The 18,859-nt window shown below is 43.9% G+C and overlaps 1 pseudogene; it reads right to left on the bottom strand.

Moving 5' to 3' along the window:
* Window positions 1–14,661: 14,661 nt before the first annotated feature.
* LOC142396297 (uncharacterized) lies at window positions 14,662–18,186 on the bottom strand (annotated as a pseudogene).
* Window positions 18,187–18,859: the final 673 nt, after the last annotated feature.

Here is an 18,859-nt window from a genome sequence, read left to right as displayed (position 1 = left end):
TTATTAGTTGTTTTTACACCGACGCCACCGTATTCTCAATCAGCCGCTCCCAAGGCAGCGTGACAGCAGTCATCTCTCATTGTGTCTGGGCGCACCTCACACAGCGACTTTTGTCCCCGATCAATGAAATATTGTTGATTTAAAAGATTTTAGCCACTCGGAGCTGTTAATATTTGAATAAGTAAATGGGTCCTTTCATGTAGCAGCTGATCTGCTGGCTCTACTTTGTCTTTCAGCGACTCGTGTTTTGCATCGATGTCAGTGGTTGCAGGGTTGCTAACCTTTGCTTTGAATTTTGCCCTTTTGTAAAGGACAAAAACACGTTTTACATTTAATAGTTTATTTAGGCTCTCCTGCATAGCTTTGACCAGCGACGTTTCAAGCTCCCTCATATTCGATCCCTCCCAACTGGCTTTAACTTCCATGCAAAACTCTATCATCTGGGCCCATGCCCGAGTCTGTTCTCTAACCATGCCATTAAGCTCCTCCTGAAGGGCATGGCTAAGCACGCCCCTCCCCAGCTCGATGGCAGAAAACCCATCACTTTTCTATTCTTAAGAGCCTTCTTTTAACCCTGAGGTCATCCCCCTTTTCTTCGTACCTCAAGCACTCCTGTCAAGCGTATTCTCTTGGCCTTCTACGGACTCCTCAGGGTAGGCGAGTTCAAATCTCAGGGCGTCTTCAACCCGTCAGTAGATCTGATGCTCGACGACTTGGTTTTGTTCCCGATCACTTTGACCTCCACCTCAAACATTCTAAGGGCAAAGGCCCTGCCGTCATCTCCATAGCCTGTCTCGGCGGCCCGTTTTTGTCCCTTCCTAGCCATGATTTAATTTGCTGACAAACGCCATAAGCTCCGCCCCTTCATTGGCCTCTCGTTTCTCACTCCCGACGGCTCCCCCATGACTGCAGCATGGTTCATCAGATTCCCTAGGAAATCCCTGGCTCTAGCTAGCCTTTCCCCTCTCCAATACTCCGGACATTCGTTTCGGATCGGGGCAGCTACCTCCGCAGCCGTCCAAGGTATTCCCGAGGCATCTCTCCAACAGCTCGGTCGCTGGTCTTCGGCAGCCTACTCCTCCTACATCCGTCCAGACCTTCAATCCGTGCTCGCTGCTCAGCGCTCGCTCAGCTTATAGGTAAGCTCTCGCAACTACTGGTGATGGAGTCCTTCAGCTCTAATTGTCGCTTCTCTCTCTCTGGCAGCACTATCTCCTTGGCAGGAAAAGGGGGCTTTCGATCTCTATGGCAAATCAAGTGAGCTCACTCTCCCCGTTCTCTCACTTCCCCTGCAGCCCAGGCAGGCTCACTGTTCCTGCAGCCCAGGCGGGCTCGCTGTTCCGGCAGCCCAGGTGGGCTCGCCCACTTTGCCGGCAGCCCAGGCGGGCTCACTTTGCCGGCAGCCCAGGCGGGCTCACTTTGCCGGCAGCCCAGGCGGGTTCAGTCTCCCTTTCTCTCTCTCTCCTCAGGCAGCCCAGATGGGCTCAATCCACGGCAGCCAGACGGGCTCACGCTCCCTTTCTCTCTCTCCGCAGGCAGCCCAGGCGGGCTTAATCTGCTGCAGCCCAGGCGGGCTCACTCTGCTGCAGCCCAGGCGGGCTCACTCTGCTGCAGCCCAGGCGGGCTCACTCTCCCTTTCTCTCTCTCCTCAGGCAGCCCAGGCGGGCTCAATCTCACTTTCTCTCTCTGCTCAGGCAGCCTAGGCGGGCTCAATCTACTGCAGCCAGGCGGGCTCACTCTCCCGTTCTCTCTCTCCTCAGGGGGGTCAACCCTTCTCACAGGATCCTTCCTCACCTTCCAGCCAGTCCCTCACCAGCTCGGCCCCGGCTCAGTTTTTGGGGGGAAGATATTCAGCATCTATCTCCCTATGCCGGACTTGCAAGCTCACAGCGGTTCAGCTTGCATGTCCTCCGCCGGGGCCCGAGCGCCAAAGAAATATTGACAATAAACCTTGCAATTGTCTCCCTATCTCTCCGTGTGAGTCTCTCCAGGTTGAAATGAAGGCTAGCCGCAAATTCAACATGGCAGACTCACCAGGTGCTGGCAATCGCTCATCAACCATCCAGATCCACATATAAGGTGCTCCTTCCTGGGATCTCCCTGTTCGCAGCAAGCTGCATCCCACCACCTCCCCATCTCCACCCGATGTCTCAAGTCCTCGACATCTCCTTCCTTCGTATGACTCCGCCACCAGGTTCGGGTCCCAAGGGGGGGAAGATATTCAGCATCTATCTCCCTATGCCGGACTTGCAAGCTCACAGCGGTTCAGCTTGCATGTCCTCCGCCGGGGCCCGAGCGCCAAAGAAATATTGACAATAAACCTTGCAATTGTCTCCCTACACTGTAAACCCGGAATTTGTTTTCAATTAAACGTTTTAGTGTTCATTACTTATTCTATTATGTTTTGTAAAAATCTATGTAATTACTAAATCAAATTAGTTCTTTGGATTAGAAATGTGAAAATATACACTGCAATGATCATGTTAAGCAGAGATTACATATAAAGTTACGTTCTGTGAGGGAGGGGCGGAGCCTATTTGAAGTTCAACTGAGAGTCAAGACCCGTCCTGTGTGAGAGCGTGACCAGCTCGATTTTTGGAGAAAACTGAATTGTGTATTTAAAAATAAACTGTGGATGTTTTAAAGTAGTTTTAACGACACTAAGTAGACGGAAGAGCGTGTAAAGCAATTATTAAGATCGGTCTGGTTGCTAAACGTTTGCTAAAGGTTAGCTTAGGACTGCACCAGTCTTAATTCATTATTGCTGCAGTGAATTATTTGTGTTAATTTTTATTTGTTAATTTCAATGTTTTCTGAAATAAAATAACTTGAACAATTTAAAAGTATTTTTTAATTTCTTCCTTCCCATACAAATTTCTTTTTAAACAATATATTGTGGCGTGCTTTGGGTGTGTTGCCGCATTGCATTATGGGTGCTCTATGTTCCCCGTTATGTGCTGTATTTAGTGCTGTGGTAGAGTTTGTATGTGTTTTATGTTTATGTTCTGTACGCAGTGACGGTGTAGTACAAGGTTTTTGTTCGTGTTGCATTTTAACTAAATCTGCACCATAACTGAAAGTGGTGAGATAGAAAGTTACCACCACTTGTTCGAATACATGTGGGTTGGTTGAAATTCACTATTGTTCCTGTGAATTGTCTGTCAAGATAAAAGTGCTTACTGCAGGAGGAAGTCTGGACTAAGCCTTTTCTTGCCTCCACCTCTACCATTACTACAATGGTACATACAAACTCTAAATCAAAACAGTATAAGTCATTAATTAAAATTTGAAGACAATACATTACTTATGTCAACAAATGATGTTAAGTAATGCTTTTATATATATTTATGTGCATTTGACCTAAAATGATTGGCTAGACCTCAGAAAAGAGATAAGTTATGTGAACTAATGGTTTTGAGTAAAGACTACTAATGTAAACTTGAATATGTCTAAGTTATCTATGCCAATACAACTTAAAAGGTTTAGTTTCATGTTTTGTAAAAACTTAAACAGGATAAGGCAACGGGTTTCCACGCGATTTTCTAGTAAACTCAACTAGTTCGGGTTAAGAGTGTATCTCTCCGTGTGAGTCTCTCCAGGTTGAATTAACATTGGTTTAATTTTGAAACCAACCTAGAGCATAAGCTTTCAAAGCTAACATAGGCTAACATTAACATTAGCATTGACAATATCCAAGCCAACAATTAGCATAATTAGCAGCATCTAAGCTAAATTTAACCGAGCATTAAATTAGCATTGTTTAGAGTTAGTTTAATTTAAATTGACTTTCAAGAGTTGTTAAAAAAAAAATAATAATAAAATAATGAAATAAATAATTAAATAAAAAAGTCAAAAGAAGGGAACTAACTAGGTGAAACAATGGATGTAACACCAACGATAACCATCAGCGCCAAGCATCCAGAACGTTCCAAAGATATTAAAAAGATATCTCAAATGGGAAAAACAAACAAAAAATAATTTCTCACCCTGGCCAAAAGGTGGCACTTTCAAGGTAGCTGCCTGTAAGATTATGGAACAAAGAATTAAAGTTTACAAACCAAAGGACAAAAGCAAAAAGAGACAGGAAAAGAGAGAGCTTGAATTAAAAGTTTTACATTTCTTTGAACATGCAGAGCTATATCCAACACTGCCAGGAGCAGTAAACATACAAGGAGATTCTGAAATGAAAAATCACAAAATATCTCATGAACGTCCAGAACCACAAATAGCTACATCAAGCAGTCATGGAGCTCCTGAGCCAGACGCCGTCTGTAATTCAGATCAGGCAAGGGGACAGCTCCCACAATATCAAAAATCACCACAACTGGCACCACCAGTTCAAAAGGCATCTTCTGAAGAGCATAAAAGTCCAACAGCGTCAGCACCGAGTTTGATAGAAATGACGCAGGGACAGTATGTGCCGTGCAGAGGCGGACAGAGTACACAGCTTCCTTACTTGAGTAAAAGTACAGATACCCCTTGATAAATTTTACTCAAGTACAAGTAAAAGTACGACAGTCAAATGTCTACTTAAGTAAAAGTACTGAAGTACTTGTTTTTAAAAGTACTTGAGTATCAAGAATACAAGAGTACATTTTCTAAATATTGCATAACTACTGCCACAGTGCTTACATTTATGTATAGAAACGTCCTACATGGAGTTATGAAAAATGTTAATGTTAATACCTTGGAGAATGTAAAAGGAATTGAAAGTAAAATCAAGTCATTTTCATCTTTTTACCATGTTGCTTTATTTAACATTTCTCACTTGCAAGGCAATAGCACAATGGCAACACTGACAAACCTCTGCTAGAGTTTTAATGGATTTTTGCATCCACATTTGAACCTGACTGTTAAACACACAGTATACTCAAGAACATAAAAACAAATGCTCAGCTTACATAAATATGTAATATCAGAAAAGAATGTATGTGTTTTTTCATCAAGCAAATCAATGAACCTAAACCAGCAAAGAAGGCAATATAGCAGTGTTCTGAGTTGACACACCTCTGAACCTGACCGTGTTATACACGCAGCATAGCAACCCACTCGCGTTGTTTTCTGTCAGTGAGTTCAGATTGGCAGGCAGCTAGCCACCATAACACCGTAACTCCAGCGCAGTAAACAGAACTCGAACCCTATCTTAACATTGGTGCATGGTAAAACAAAGGCAGAGTGCAGTAACCATGGCTGTAACTCTGCTGTAACTTAATTCCAGCGTTCTAAAGTGCAGCGGAACAAAGCTAAAATACCGTAACTGATGTTACGGGCTTCTGTCTTGCAGCAGGTGTTACACGATTAGCTTGTCTCGGCTTATGCTCACTATTGTCAGGCCAAAGTTAGCCATCTGAATGGCTAGCTACAGGTGGCAAATTGCCGGGTGCATGTGGCTTCGACTACTCACACGTAACCGAGAATGTAAAAAGCTGCATTATCGTAGATAGCTTGCATGTCCTCCGCCGGGGCCCGAGCGCCAAAGAAATATTGACAATAAACCTTGCAATTGTCTCCCTATCTCTCCGTGTGAGTCTCTCCAGGTTGAAATGAAGGCTAGCCGCAAATTCAACATGGCAGACTCACCAGGTGCTGGCAATCGCTCATCAACCATCCAGATCCACATATAAGGTGCTCCTTCCTGGGATCTCCCTGTTCGCAGCAAGCTGCATCCCACCACCTCCCCATCTCCACCCGATGTCTCAAGTCCTCGACATCTCCTTCCTTCGTATGACTCCGCCACCAGGTTCGGGTCCCAAGGGGGGGAAGATATTCAGCATCTATCTCCCTATGCCGGACTTGCAAGCTCACAGCGGTTCAGCTTGCATGTCCTCCGCCGGGGCCCGAGCGCCAAAGAAATATTGACAATAAACCTTGCAATTGTCTCCCTACACTGTAAACCCGGAATTTGTTTTCAATTAAACGTTTTAGTGTTCATTACTTATTCTATTATGTTTTGTAAAAATCTATGTAATTACTAAATCAAATTAGTTCTTTGGATTAGAAATGTGAAAATATACACTGCAATGATCATGTTAAGCAGAGATTACATATAAAGTTACGTTCTGTGAGGGAGGGGCGGAGCCTATTTGAAGTTCAACTGAGAGTCAAGACCCGTCCTGTGTGAGAGCGTGACCAGCTCGATTTTTGGAGAAAACTGAATTGTGTATTTAAAAATAAACTGTGGATGTTTTAAAGTAGTTTTAACGACACTAAGTAGACGGAAGAGCGTGTAAAGCAATTATTAAGATCGGTCTGGTTGCTAAACGTTTGCTAAAGGTTAGCTTAGGACTGCACCAGTCTTAATTCATTATTGCTGCAGTGAATTATTTGTGTTAATTTTTATTTGTTAATTTCAATGTTTTCTGAAATAAAATAACTTGAACAATTTAAAAGTATTTTTTAATTTCTTCCTTCCCATACAAATTTCTTTTTAAACAATATATTGTGGCGTGCTTTGGGTGTGTTGCCGCATTGCATTATGGGTGCTCTATGTTCCCCGTTATGTGCTGTATTTAGTGCTGTGGTAGAGTTTGTATGTGTTTTATGTTTATGTTCTGTACGCAGTGACGGTGTAGTACAAGGTTTTTGTTCGTGTTGCATTTTAACTAAATCTGCACCATAACTGAAAGTGGTGAGATAGAAAGTTACCACCACTTGTTCGAATACATGTGGGTTGGTTGAAATTCACTATTGTTCCTGTGAATTGTCTGTCAAGATAAAAGTGCTTACTGCAGGAGGAAGTCTGGACTAAGCCTTTTCTTGCCTCCACCTCTACCATTACTACAATGGTACATACAAACTCTAAATCAAAACAGTATAAGTCATTAATTAAAATTTGAAGACAATACATTACTTATGTCAACAAATGATGTTAAGTAATGCTTTTATATATATTTATGTGCATTTGACCTAAAATGATTGGCTAGACCTCAGAAAAGAGATAAGTTATGTGAACTAATGGTTTTGAGTAAAGACTACTAATGTAAACTTGAATATGTCTAAGTTATCTATGCCAATACAACTTAAAAGGTTTAGTTTCATGTTTTGTAAAAACTTAAACAGGATAAGGCAACGGGTTTCCACGCGATTTTCTAGTAAACTCAACTAGTTCGGGTTAAGAGTGTATCTCTCCGTGTGAGTCTCTCCAGGTTGAATTAACATTGGTTTAATTTTGAAACCAACCTAGAGCATAAGCTTTCAAAGCTAACATAGGCTAACATTAACATTAGCATTGACAATATCCAAGCCAACAATTAGCATAATTAGCAGCATCTAAGCTAAATTTAACCGAGCATTAAATTAGCATTGTTTAGAGTTAGTTTAATTTAAATTGACTTTCAAGAGTTGTTAAAAAAAAAATAATAATAAAATAATGAAATAAATAATTAAATAAAAAAGTCAAAAGAAGGGAACTAACTAGGTGAAACAATGGATGTAACACCAACGATAACCATCAGCGCCAAGCATCCAGAACGTTCCAAAGATATTAAAAAGATATCTCAAATGGGAAAAACAAACAAAAAATAATTTCTCACCCTGGCCAAAAGGTGGCACTTTCAAGGTAGCTGCCTGTAAGATTATGGAACAAAGAATTAAAGTTTACAAACCAAAGGACAAAAGCAAAAAGAGACAGGAAAAGAGAGAGCTTGAATTAAAAGTTTTACATTTCTTTGAACATGCAGAGCTATATCCAACACTGCCAGGAGCAGTAAACATACAAGGAGATTCTGAAATGAAAAATCACAAAATATCTCATGAACGTCCAGAACCACAAATAGCTACATCAAGCAGTCATGGAGCTCCTGAGCCAGACGCCGTCTGTAATTCAGATCAGGCAAGGGGACAGCTCCCACAATATCAAAAATCACCACAACTGGCACCACCAGTTCAAAAGGCATCTTCTGAAGAGCATAAAAGTCCAACAGCGTCAGCACCGAGTTTGATAGAAATGACGCAGGGACAGTATGTGCCGTGCAGAGGCGGACAGAGTACACAGCTTCCTTACTTGAGTAAAAGTACAGATACCCCTTGATAAATTTTACTCAAGTACAAGTAAAAGTACGACAGTCAAATGTCTACTTAAGTAAAAGTACTGAAGTACTTGTTTTTAAAAGTACTTGAGTATCAAGAATACAAGAGTACATTTTCTAAATATTGCATAACTACTGCCACAGTGCTTACATTTATGTATAGAAACGTCCTACATGGAGTTATGAAAAATGTTAATGTTAATACCTTGGAGAATGTAAAAGGAATTGAAAGTAAAATCAAGTCATTTTCATCTTTTTACCATGTTGCTTTATTTAACATTTCTCACTTGCAAGGCAATAGCACAATGGCAACACTGACAAACCTCTGCTAGAGTTTTAATGGATTTTTGCATCCACATTTGAACCTGACTGTTAAACACACAGTATACTCAAGAACATAAAAACAAATGCTCAGCTTACATAAATATGTAATATCAGAAAAGAATGTATGTGTTTTTTCATCAAGCAAATCAATGAACCTAAACCAGCAAAGAAGGCAATATAGCAGTGTTCTGAGTTGACACACCTCTGAACCTGACCGTGTTATACACGCAGCATAGCAACCCACTCGCGTTGTTTTCTGTCAGTGAGTTCAGATTGGCAGGCAGCTAGCCACCATAACACCGTAACTCCAGCGCAGTAAACAGAACTCGAACCCTATCTTAACATTGGTGCATGGTAAAACAAAGGCAGAGTGCAGTAACCATGGCTGTAACTCTGCTGTAACTTAATTCCAGCGTTCTAAAGTGCAGCGGAACAAAGCTAAAATACCGTAACTGATGTTACGGGCTTCTGTCTTGCAGCAGGTGTTACACGATTAGCTTGTCTCGGCTTATGCTCACTATTGTCAGGCCAAAGTTAGCCATCTGAATGGCTAGCTACAGGTGGCAAATTGCCGGGTGCATGTGGCTTCGACTACTCACACGTAACCGAGAATGTAAAAAGCTGCATTATCGTAGATAGCCAATCATTTAGTGCACTTTTCTGTAGCTAGAATCTAGCTTAGAAATGTAAGGAAGTTTATTTCAATGTACGTACCTTGACATGCTTCCGCAAGTTGGAGGATGAATTTTGTAGGCGGTGATGAAGTTCTCTTTTGGTAAACAGAGCAAACACTTGAAGCGAAAACTATCATTAACTTGTTCAGAAAATTGAAATAGTCTGGCGAGGTGGGGCCATGGGTTGGCACATTCCCGGGATGGACCTGCTGCGTCTTCTTCCATTGTTTCGTCCAGGGTTTCTCTCATCTAATCTGACCATGGAGTTGACTTTGGCGGAAAGCTGAAGGTGATTGCCTATAGGCTGTCCCTATCAGTGGTGCCTGTACAATCCAATCATGTTTGAGAGGGAAACGACAAATTGAGTTTTACTCACGGTTATGGATAGAAATGTAGCGGAGTAAAGAGTACAATATTTGCCTCTCAAATGTACTTGAGTAAAGTCATGAGTCCTCCCAAAAATGATACTCGAGTAAAGTACAGATCTCTCAAAATTGTACTTAAGTACTGTACTCAAGTAAATGTACTCCGTTACTGTCCGGCTCTGGTGCCGTGGCAGATGCTCGACCTTGCGGGGCTGGTTGCTCGATTGCCTGATGTTCACATAGGTGCAAGCAAATGGATAAGAGCTTTTGAACAAGAAACTGTGGGTAAACTGTTGTCTGTGGGACACATTAAGGCAGTGTGGGCACTGTGTTTTGGAACTTCTACCATGGAGGGCATTTTGAGACACAGTGAGAATGACTGGATGTTAAGCCACCGAGCTGATGGAACTGATTTTAATGCATATCGAGCTGAACTCTGGAGAGCGTTACGAGCTGAGTTTCCTGTAAGAGTGGACCTGGAAGCATTAAAGGGGGTACCACTGTCAGGAACAGAGAGTCCAGCTGTGTACATTGCACAACAATTGAAGAAATGGAGACAAGAGTCTGAGGAAGAAATTGAAAAGAGCCCAGCTTGGGTGACATTGTTCAGAGGCTCTGCCTGCCCCAGTTCAGGGGAGGCTGGAGGATGTGGTGGGGTTGAATTCAATGTCATATGGGCAATTCCGGGACCACGTGGTGCATGCAGTAGACAAATACAGAAAATAACTAAAACGGAAGGAGCAGGAGAAGGATATTCAAAGGGAACTTGCACGGTTGCAGTTAGAAGAACTGCAAGTGAAGCAAGAAGTACAAAATGAGGCCATGACAGCGGGGGCCGCTGAACAGCCATCACACACACAACGTTCACAGGGGCAAGTCCATCGTCGACCCTGTCGAAGGTCAAGAAGAGGTGCACCTGGAGGACGAAGGTCCTCGGGAGCATGTTGGGCCTGTGGCGAGAAGGGACACTTTGTTTACAGCTGTCCGAGAGCACAGAGAAACCTGAATGTTCGGCAGGACCGTGGCCAGTCCCTGCGGGGCGGAGCAAGTGGCCCGGCAGGTCCAAGGCGTTCCTCTGGCAGAGGAATCCCAGTATTTGTTTGCATTGACATGTAGAGGTAAGAAGTACACTTACATCAGACGTACTCAAGGGTTTAAAAACCGCCCTCAGGTGTGTCACTATTACAAAACAAAACAAAGTTTCTAAATTTAAATTTAGAAACTCAGACAGGATGTTTGCAGATTGTGCATCTTTTGACACATCCAGATGTGAGAATACAGAAGGGTACTACATCGGATCCTGCAGATGTCATTCCACGTGAGTTTGAAGGAGAACCGCATGAGCGTGTAGCAGAGCTGTGAGATACATTAAACTGAAATCTGACTTAGAAGCAACTCCACTTGTGCAGGCTGACGTCACTTATGTTGTGTATGGATCATGTTTTCAGATCATTTGGGTGATCATGCAGGTTTTGCAGTTGTGAAACAGGAAGGGGGGAAACTTTGTGACGGTGAAAGCTGAGAAGTGTGAACGGCCATGTTCGGCAGAGTTGGCTGAACTGAGGGCATTAACGGAAGCATGTTGACTGGTGAAAGGTAAGGTTACAAATGTGTACACAGATTCTGCATATGCTCATGATATTTGCTATTTGTTTGGAGCAGTTTTGAAGCAGAGAGGGTTCAGGAGGTCAGACGGAAGTCCAGTGCGACATGAGGTCCAAATAAAGGAGTTGATTGCAGCCATGATGCTCCCCTCGAAACTGGCGGTGATAAAGTGTCAAATAATCGTAAAGGTAACGAAATGGTCGGTAAAGGTAATAACGCGGCTGATGAAGCAGCAAAAGTAGCATCAAAGTGCCAGCTTGCTGTTTTGGCACCAATGGTGTTACTGGAGCCAGATGTCACGCCAGAAGACATCATTCTAATTCAACAGGAAGCAGGGGTGGGAGAGCACAATGTCTGGACGCGGAGAGGTGCCACGAAGAACGAGAAGGGGTTGTGGAGATCACATGATGGTCTCCTGGTGGCACCAGTGGCTCTGCTGACAATGCTAATCTCTGATGTTCACAGTGTGCATCACTGTGCCAGGGGAGAGGTACTGAAAAAGGTAAAACAACAAGGATATTGGTCACCATACATGCATGCATGCGATGGTTGATGAAGTGTTGGGTCAATGTGAAATCTGTGCACAGAACAATGTGCGAAAGTGTGTGAAGACACCAGTGGGACACATTCCGGTGCCGGAAGGACCCTTTAAGTCATTGGTCATAGACTATGTGGACATGATTAAAACAGTACAAGGTAAAACGTACATGCTAATGGTGATTGATCGTTACAGCCGATGGGACGAAGCAACTCCATCCAAGGATTTGGGAGCAGAGACAGTCGTGTAGTTTTTGGTAAGAGAAGTGATTCCTCGGTTTGTCATTCCATCAGAGATTAGCTCAAATAATGGTTCAATGTTTGTTTATGTAGCAGTAGAGTTGGTTATTGGGCTACCATTACATCTCTACTTTCCCTGTGTGTGTTGTTGACACTTTGGTGATTGCCCCTTAGCGGGGGGCTCACCTGGGCTCACGATTGGGCGACTGTAACAAGTCACACCCTCATAAAGCAACATGGCTGCTCACAGGCTCTCTGCTTTTTCTGAGAGGAACAGACTAGGTCAGCGGCTCTGGTTTTGTGCGCTCCTCGTCGCTGGTGCCCCGAAGGGAACTCGTCTTGCCCCTGGCTGTTCGGTAGGTTGCTGGTTTCCTTTCACGTGGGTTTCTTGTGCTTAAATGCATCCGTGTCATTACGGGGGTTCTCGTTTCAGCTTGGGCTAATTGTTGCAAATTGTTTGGCCGTACGGCTCCATCTTTATCCCTCCGACGCGCTCGGTTTACCTTTATTCAGGTGAGTTGTAATGTTACTCGTATGGGCACTAAATGTTTAATTAGGCAACATGCTGACATTATTTTCATGTATACAGTATACATCACGAGACGAGTCCGTAACCGGAGTCTCCTCTCAGGACTGCGTGTGCCAGCTACAGCGGGCCCGCGGGGCTTCCAACCAAGAACGGTCAGAGTTGCCGCTGTGTCCTCCCGTCTGTTCACGGTAACAGCCGCTCTCCATTTGCTTGCTCGCCTCGGCGGCTTGGCCGCTTGTAGGTTTGGGTGCGGGTGCATGGCGCTGAGCTTGCTCGCTAGGCTGCATCATCTGTCCCGTGATTAAATGTTTGTCTTGTCAGTTTGGTCAACGTCTGCCCTTCTCTGTGTGAGCTGGCTGTATGTGCTTTTAGTGAACTTGTAATCCGCCAGTTAATGGTGCATTCCCTCTGCTGAACATGGTGTGCTGGGTATCTTGCTGGTATCTGGGCGGGATTTTTGCTGGGAGGGTCGGGGGGAAACTCACACTTGGGCCCAATCCCAATTCACCCCTTGGCCCTACCCCTTACCCCTTCCCCTCCGTTTTGCGCGTTCACGTGAAGGGGTAGGGTTGTCCCAATACTCTTCCAAAGCCGTTCCACTTAGCCCTACCCCTCCGTTGTAGCCCTTGAAACGGAGGGCTTCGGCCAGGCAGACTCCGTTTGAAGGGGTATGATATATTTCCCAGAGTACAACGCGACTACCGGGAGATCGCGAGTCTTTTAAAAATGGAAGAAACAAGAGCACCACACAAATGTAAGCTCCTCTATTTTTTTCTCCATAATTTAACTGTTTTAACCATTTTAGGTTGTGATAACTGGTGTGTTGTGTGAGTTTAACATGGTGGTAATGTGTAGTTATTTTCTGTTATAAACGCACATGGGAAAAGTCGATATTACTATGGAGTAATCGGTCAATGCATGTGCTGCGACAGTCGCAATAAAAGTAGTCGTTTTTTAAATTGTAACTCGAGTACAAACAATGTAGTTGGTTAACCATAGAGACGTTAATTTTGAGCCTCATTTCGCTACCTATTATCACAAGTATTCAACGTGACTGTGATTCACAGGGACTCAAGCTGAAACAAAGGTCCTTATTGAGTTTCGCGCCGAAAATTAAAGCTGCTTTCTGAGGTCGAAAGCGTCGGCCAAACAACAGTGGGAGTGAGTAATTTATTTTAAGTAATAGGTCGCTCACAATGGTTTGTGTTAGTGCATTTAAGGCGTTAACTGACGTTCTCCCTCGTATTTACAACACAGGAAGCTGATAAAGGAGCTGGGGTTGCAGGGTAAGGTCTCCTCCCAACAGGTCTCCAAAAAATGGGAAAATCTGAAAAAAAGGTAAACAGGAAGTAATGTCCTTTAAGTAGATGAATACTGTGTGCTCTTGAAATATCGTCAGTGAGCACTGAAATGCATTTATAATTGCCATTGAGTTTTAATTGTTTTGCTTCCTGCAGCAGCTGAGAACTCCCTCCACTGGGGGTGGAACTGAGGATGGCCAGGAGACCGCCACAACGTGGCAGTATTATGAGGCCATGCACGCAGTGCTGGGAGCAAGACCAGCGATGGACCCGCCGCTCTTGGTGGAAGCATGTGCAGAGGAGGATGTATGTTTGTATGCTTTGGTAAACATACAACCATGTATTATTTATGTATCTATTGGTCTTTAAAAATGAATGTGCATGGTATGTTTTTTTTTAAAATACATACATGTATTGTACACACAGCCACCACTACCTAATTCTGTAACACCTTTTTTGTCAATGGATGAAAGTGCATGCTACAATGTCATGTTGTGTCTTGTTCCCCCAGAACGATGCTGAGCCCAGCACCTCCGCCATGCCTGCTGCGGTCACCTCACCGTTGTGTCGTCGTTCTCCACCATCCCATCACCATCACTATCCCCAAAAAGGAGCAGGAAGTCCAATCCTGTACTGGACTTCCTGCTTCAGGAGAGCCTTAAGGAGCAGCAGCGCCACGACCAAACAGAGCAGAAGACCGAGCGCTTCTTAGCTCTGTTTGAGCGCATGATTGAGAAACTTTAAGGTGAGTTGATGCCCCCTGCACCTATTGTACACACAGCCACCACTACCGCATTCTGAAGCACCTTTTTTTATTTTTTTACAATGGATGAAAGTGCATGCTATAATGTCATGTTGTGTCTTGTCCCCCCAGAACATCACTGAGCCCAGCACCGTCGATGTGCCATGCACCTTCTCCGTTCCTGCTTCGGTCACCCCACCATCATCTCGTTCTCCCCACCATCTTCCATGTTTGCACTGTTGCCCGTTTATATTTTTATTTTATTCTTGTTTTCATTCCATATTTGCACAACCAGACACTTTAAGCTTTTATTTGCACTATACCTAATAAAATAATTTAAAGACAAAAGGTTTGTGAGCATCATTATCACATCAACATCATATGAACGACTGGAACGGATATTGGTATGAAGAGATTTATTACAAAAGGGATAAAAAAAAAAATTGGGGTACATTCTCAAACAAAAAATGAACATCTTGACAGTTCAGCATTTAAGTCACAAAAAAATTATACATCGCACAGCTCTACAGTGAGACCTGGGCTGCTAATCTGTGTTCCAGGCCCAGCATAAAAAATATATATATATAAAAAAAAAGGCAGTAATAAAAAAGCCACCAAAACAGAAATGCATTGCAGATCAATACTGTGACACCAGGGCTGCCAATCTGTCCCGCATTGCATTTCCACTCACCTCATCTGCTAGGGCCTCTCGGGGAGGTTGGGGATCCATGTTGTCCTCTGCCACATCCTCATCTGGCTCAAGCAGGTCCCCATTGTCCAGACACACATTGTGGAGAAATGCACAGGATGCAATAACCTGAGGTGCAAATACTGGCCTTCCAGTGCCTTGAAAAGGGTACACCGCCACCTGGTCTTCATTACCCCAAAGGCTCGCTCAATTATACTACGACCCTTGGCATGGTAGTAGTTGTAGCGCCCCTGTATTGGTCCATTGACTGGTTCCTTGTACGGAGGCATGAGGCTGATGGGTGTGTCTAAACATGGGTAGCCACCATCCCCAAGGAGAACGTAGCCTGGTGGAGGGTACCGCCTCGCCTTGTAGCAGGTGCTGTTTTTCATGACCCTCGTGTCATGAACGGAACCCGGGTAACCAACAAAGATGTCCAGGAATCTTCCAGTGGAATCACAAATTGCCTGCATGTTGATCGAATAAAAGCCTTTGTAGTTAAGGTAGTCAATTCGGTGCAGTGTTGGTGGCTTGATTCTAATGTGGCTACCGTCTATTGCACCCACAACATTTCTGAATGCAGGGCTCCCAGATAGCTGAACAAATCCTTGGCCAACTGCATCCAGCTCTCCAGCCTGGGGGAATGCAATGGCACGCCGTAGATTGTGGCATATGTAATTCGCCACTTTGTGGACGACGCGGTGCACCGTGGATTTGGGAACGTTAAACACACGAGCCACCACAATGTAAGAGAGTCCATGTGCCAGCCAGTATATATAGATCAGGACCTCCAGCTGCCCGCCCCAACCATGGTCCTGCTCTCTCTGTAATAGTCTTTGGACAGCTTGTACGGCTCTTCTGCTGAGGCGAAAGTCCTGCTTTAAGTCCGCCTCAACATTGAACCACAACCTTAGAACAGGCATGTTTTGGTCCAATCTGCAATAATTTGAAGGATGACCCGTCTGCTGGAAAGAAAAACATGGAAAGATCAGGCTTTCATCCTCCCAAACCAACACATTGACAGCACACACAATGCAGTGCATTTATTTATATCATCAAATCTGAACCTGGTACAAAGAAAGCCGCTTCAAAAACGCATTGTTTATCCCAAACGGAACGAGGCGAGTAACAAAAGGCTAAACGTTAGCTTATGCTTTCAGCTAGGTTAGCCAGGTTAGAATACTACTCCAATCAGCAAATCAGCAAATCCAACGAGACAAGCAAATTGTTTCTATATTACACGATATCACAAATGTACAGTTAGAAGCACTTTCATATACACACACATTATCATATGCACACGCCGGCTCTGGAAGCTACCAGCTGCTCACTCACACGCGTTATTTGAATTAATTTATAATTCTACATACCGTAACAAGATCCAGCAATGCTCCCAGATGTCGAAGACGCCTTCGCCTGATGGCACTCCGTCGATTCGACGCAGATATTTCTAAAAATATCCGAATAGCCCAGGAGAGCGCGAACACCACTACAGCAGGCATGTTTGTTTTCGTCTGGCTAGAGCTGTCGCTTTTGGTTACGTAACAACTGACGGCGCGGACTTATGACGTACGTGAGTGTGAAGGGGTGTCCCAATACGTAGGGGTATGTTTTAAAGCCCTTAGCCTACGCCTTCGTTCGAAGGGGCGAGGGGTAGGGGTGAGGGGTAGGCGAAGGGGTAGGGAAATAGAATTGGGATTGGGCCTTAGCCTATCAATGATTAACAAACTCGACACGTAGGCCTAATAGCCTAGGGGCCTATACATAACACATATAGGCTACATAAACACACGCAGCATCTTAATTGTTACGAAAATGTATGAAACAAAATGAATTAATTAATCAAGCCTTTATTAAGGAACATACTGTAGCCTAATAGGCGATAACATAGGCCTACAGCATTCAGAAATATAACAGAATAATCAAGCCTTTACGAACATAGGCCTAATGGAACATTCAGAAAAATAACGGTTTACTTTGCGCTCGTAAGGGCTTTTAAACTTTTCCAAAAGTAGACCTTCTCTCCGTTGTTCTGCTGATAAATTCTTTAAGCAGGGTCGAGACATCGCATTCATCGAGAAGGTCGCTATGCGCATTCATAATGGCCAAATGAGTGAGTCTCTCCTGCTTCATAGTATTGCGCAGCCACGTTTTCAACCTGCGCAACGCCGAGAACGAGCGCTCGGATGCCGCGACAGAAAAGGGCAGAGCCAGACAGAGCTTTATGAGCCTCTCCGCTTCCGGCAGCATGGAGCGGGATTGGGGCTGCAAGGTGTGCAGAATGGCCAATACATCCTGAATGGTTTTAACTTCTCGCCCCCTACACACGTCGCTCAGGATGTCCAGCTCAAGGCTTAGCTGCTCTCTTGAAAAGGAAGTCAGTTCCAGGGAACCCACATCCACTCGTTTCCCTTGGGCCGCCTGTAGAACTGCCTGCTCTCGCCCTGCAGCTACGCGGAGTCCCTCCTGGTCAAAGCGCCGCTCCACCTCTGTGCGCACCAAGTCCAGGGCCTCAAACAATTCCCTCTTCCACAGGCTTGGATATTCTGTAATAGTTAAATATAACAGTTAAACAACAACCAACAAATAGTTTCCATATGGGCTGCCTATTTAAGCTGGGTGGGTCAACCTTAAATTTTCAATTTAAATTCAAATTATGAATATGGTTTGTTATGAAAGTAGGCCTATACGTTATTTAGTCAGTTGATATACCGTTGTAATGAATTATTAATTGCAGGCTAATTTCGCAAATAAGCGTACATGGATGTAGTACATTATTATGAACTATGGTATCGTTTTCTATGGATAGATCAAATCTGTCTGTCCACAAATGCTGGAGAGCACGCTCTGTGTGCGTATTTGTTGCATTCTTTCAACATTACAGACCGATGAGCTTTATGATTAATTTTAAAATACTGTTGGCATTATTTATTTATTTATGTAGGCCTATTTATTTACCCTCGTTCTCCAACTCCCGTTCCTCCTCCTCCGCTGTATGGCGAAAACGCGCTGGGGTCTTGCTGGTGCGCACTGGATGAGGAGGCTTCAAGTTGTAGCGCTCTGCGTATTGTTTGGTCTTGGCCACAAGGTCAGCGAAGGTGTCATCTTGTCTGAGTGTGTTCAGTCGCTGGCAAAGAAGTTTGGCAGCTTCCATTGATCCAAGGGCTGTGACTTTGGTGCCTTGCAGTGACCGAGCCACGGATTCACATGGCGTAAACATGGTAACGCAGGCAAACAAACCAAAGACTGTACGCGTAGTGGTGCCCTTTTTGAGCAATCCTGCCACTTTGGCACGCGTCTCCCCCTTGACAGTCCTGTCACTCTCCAAGGTCCTAAATGTCTGCAGCATCTCTCCATAGCATGCCAGCAACCGTGACAGTGCCACAACTCTGACGCACCACCGAGTTGGGCACAGGGCAAGCAGGTTGATCACTTCTCCACATCCAAAAAGAGACTGGTATAACGTTTTTCTCTTTATTTATTTTTTTATTTTAATGTTTATTTAACAGGGACGATACATACAGCATTGCCACAAAGAATGAAAAATGCGATGCATACAAGACGTTTAGCTTCAGCTAATTTGCAGTCTTTGTCCCTGGTCAGGTTAGAGAAGGATAAAAAATACTGAGCACAATAAGTGCAATAATACAAATACAGTGAAAAATATAGTGAATGGGTACCATGAATAAATGAACACAGATACAAAATTTAGATTAAAAATTATACAAGATAAATATATTAAACATTAATAAAGTGCTGTATTGACAGTGACGAGAAAGAAGTTAATGTTCACATTTCTGCTGCTGCTTAAGCCAATGTTTAGCTTT

This window comes from Odontesthes bonariensis, chromosome 12 (assembly GCF_027942865.1).
Source record: "Odontesthes bonariensis isolate fOdoBon6 chromosome 12, fOdoBon6.hap1, whole genome shotgun sequence".
In the NCBI taxonomy this organism is placed as follows: Eukaryota; Metazoa; Chordata; class Actinopteri; order Atheriniformes; family Atherinopsidae; genus Odontesthes; species Odontesthes bonariensis.
This window is presented reverse-complemented; position numbering and strand designations above follow the sequence as displayed.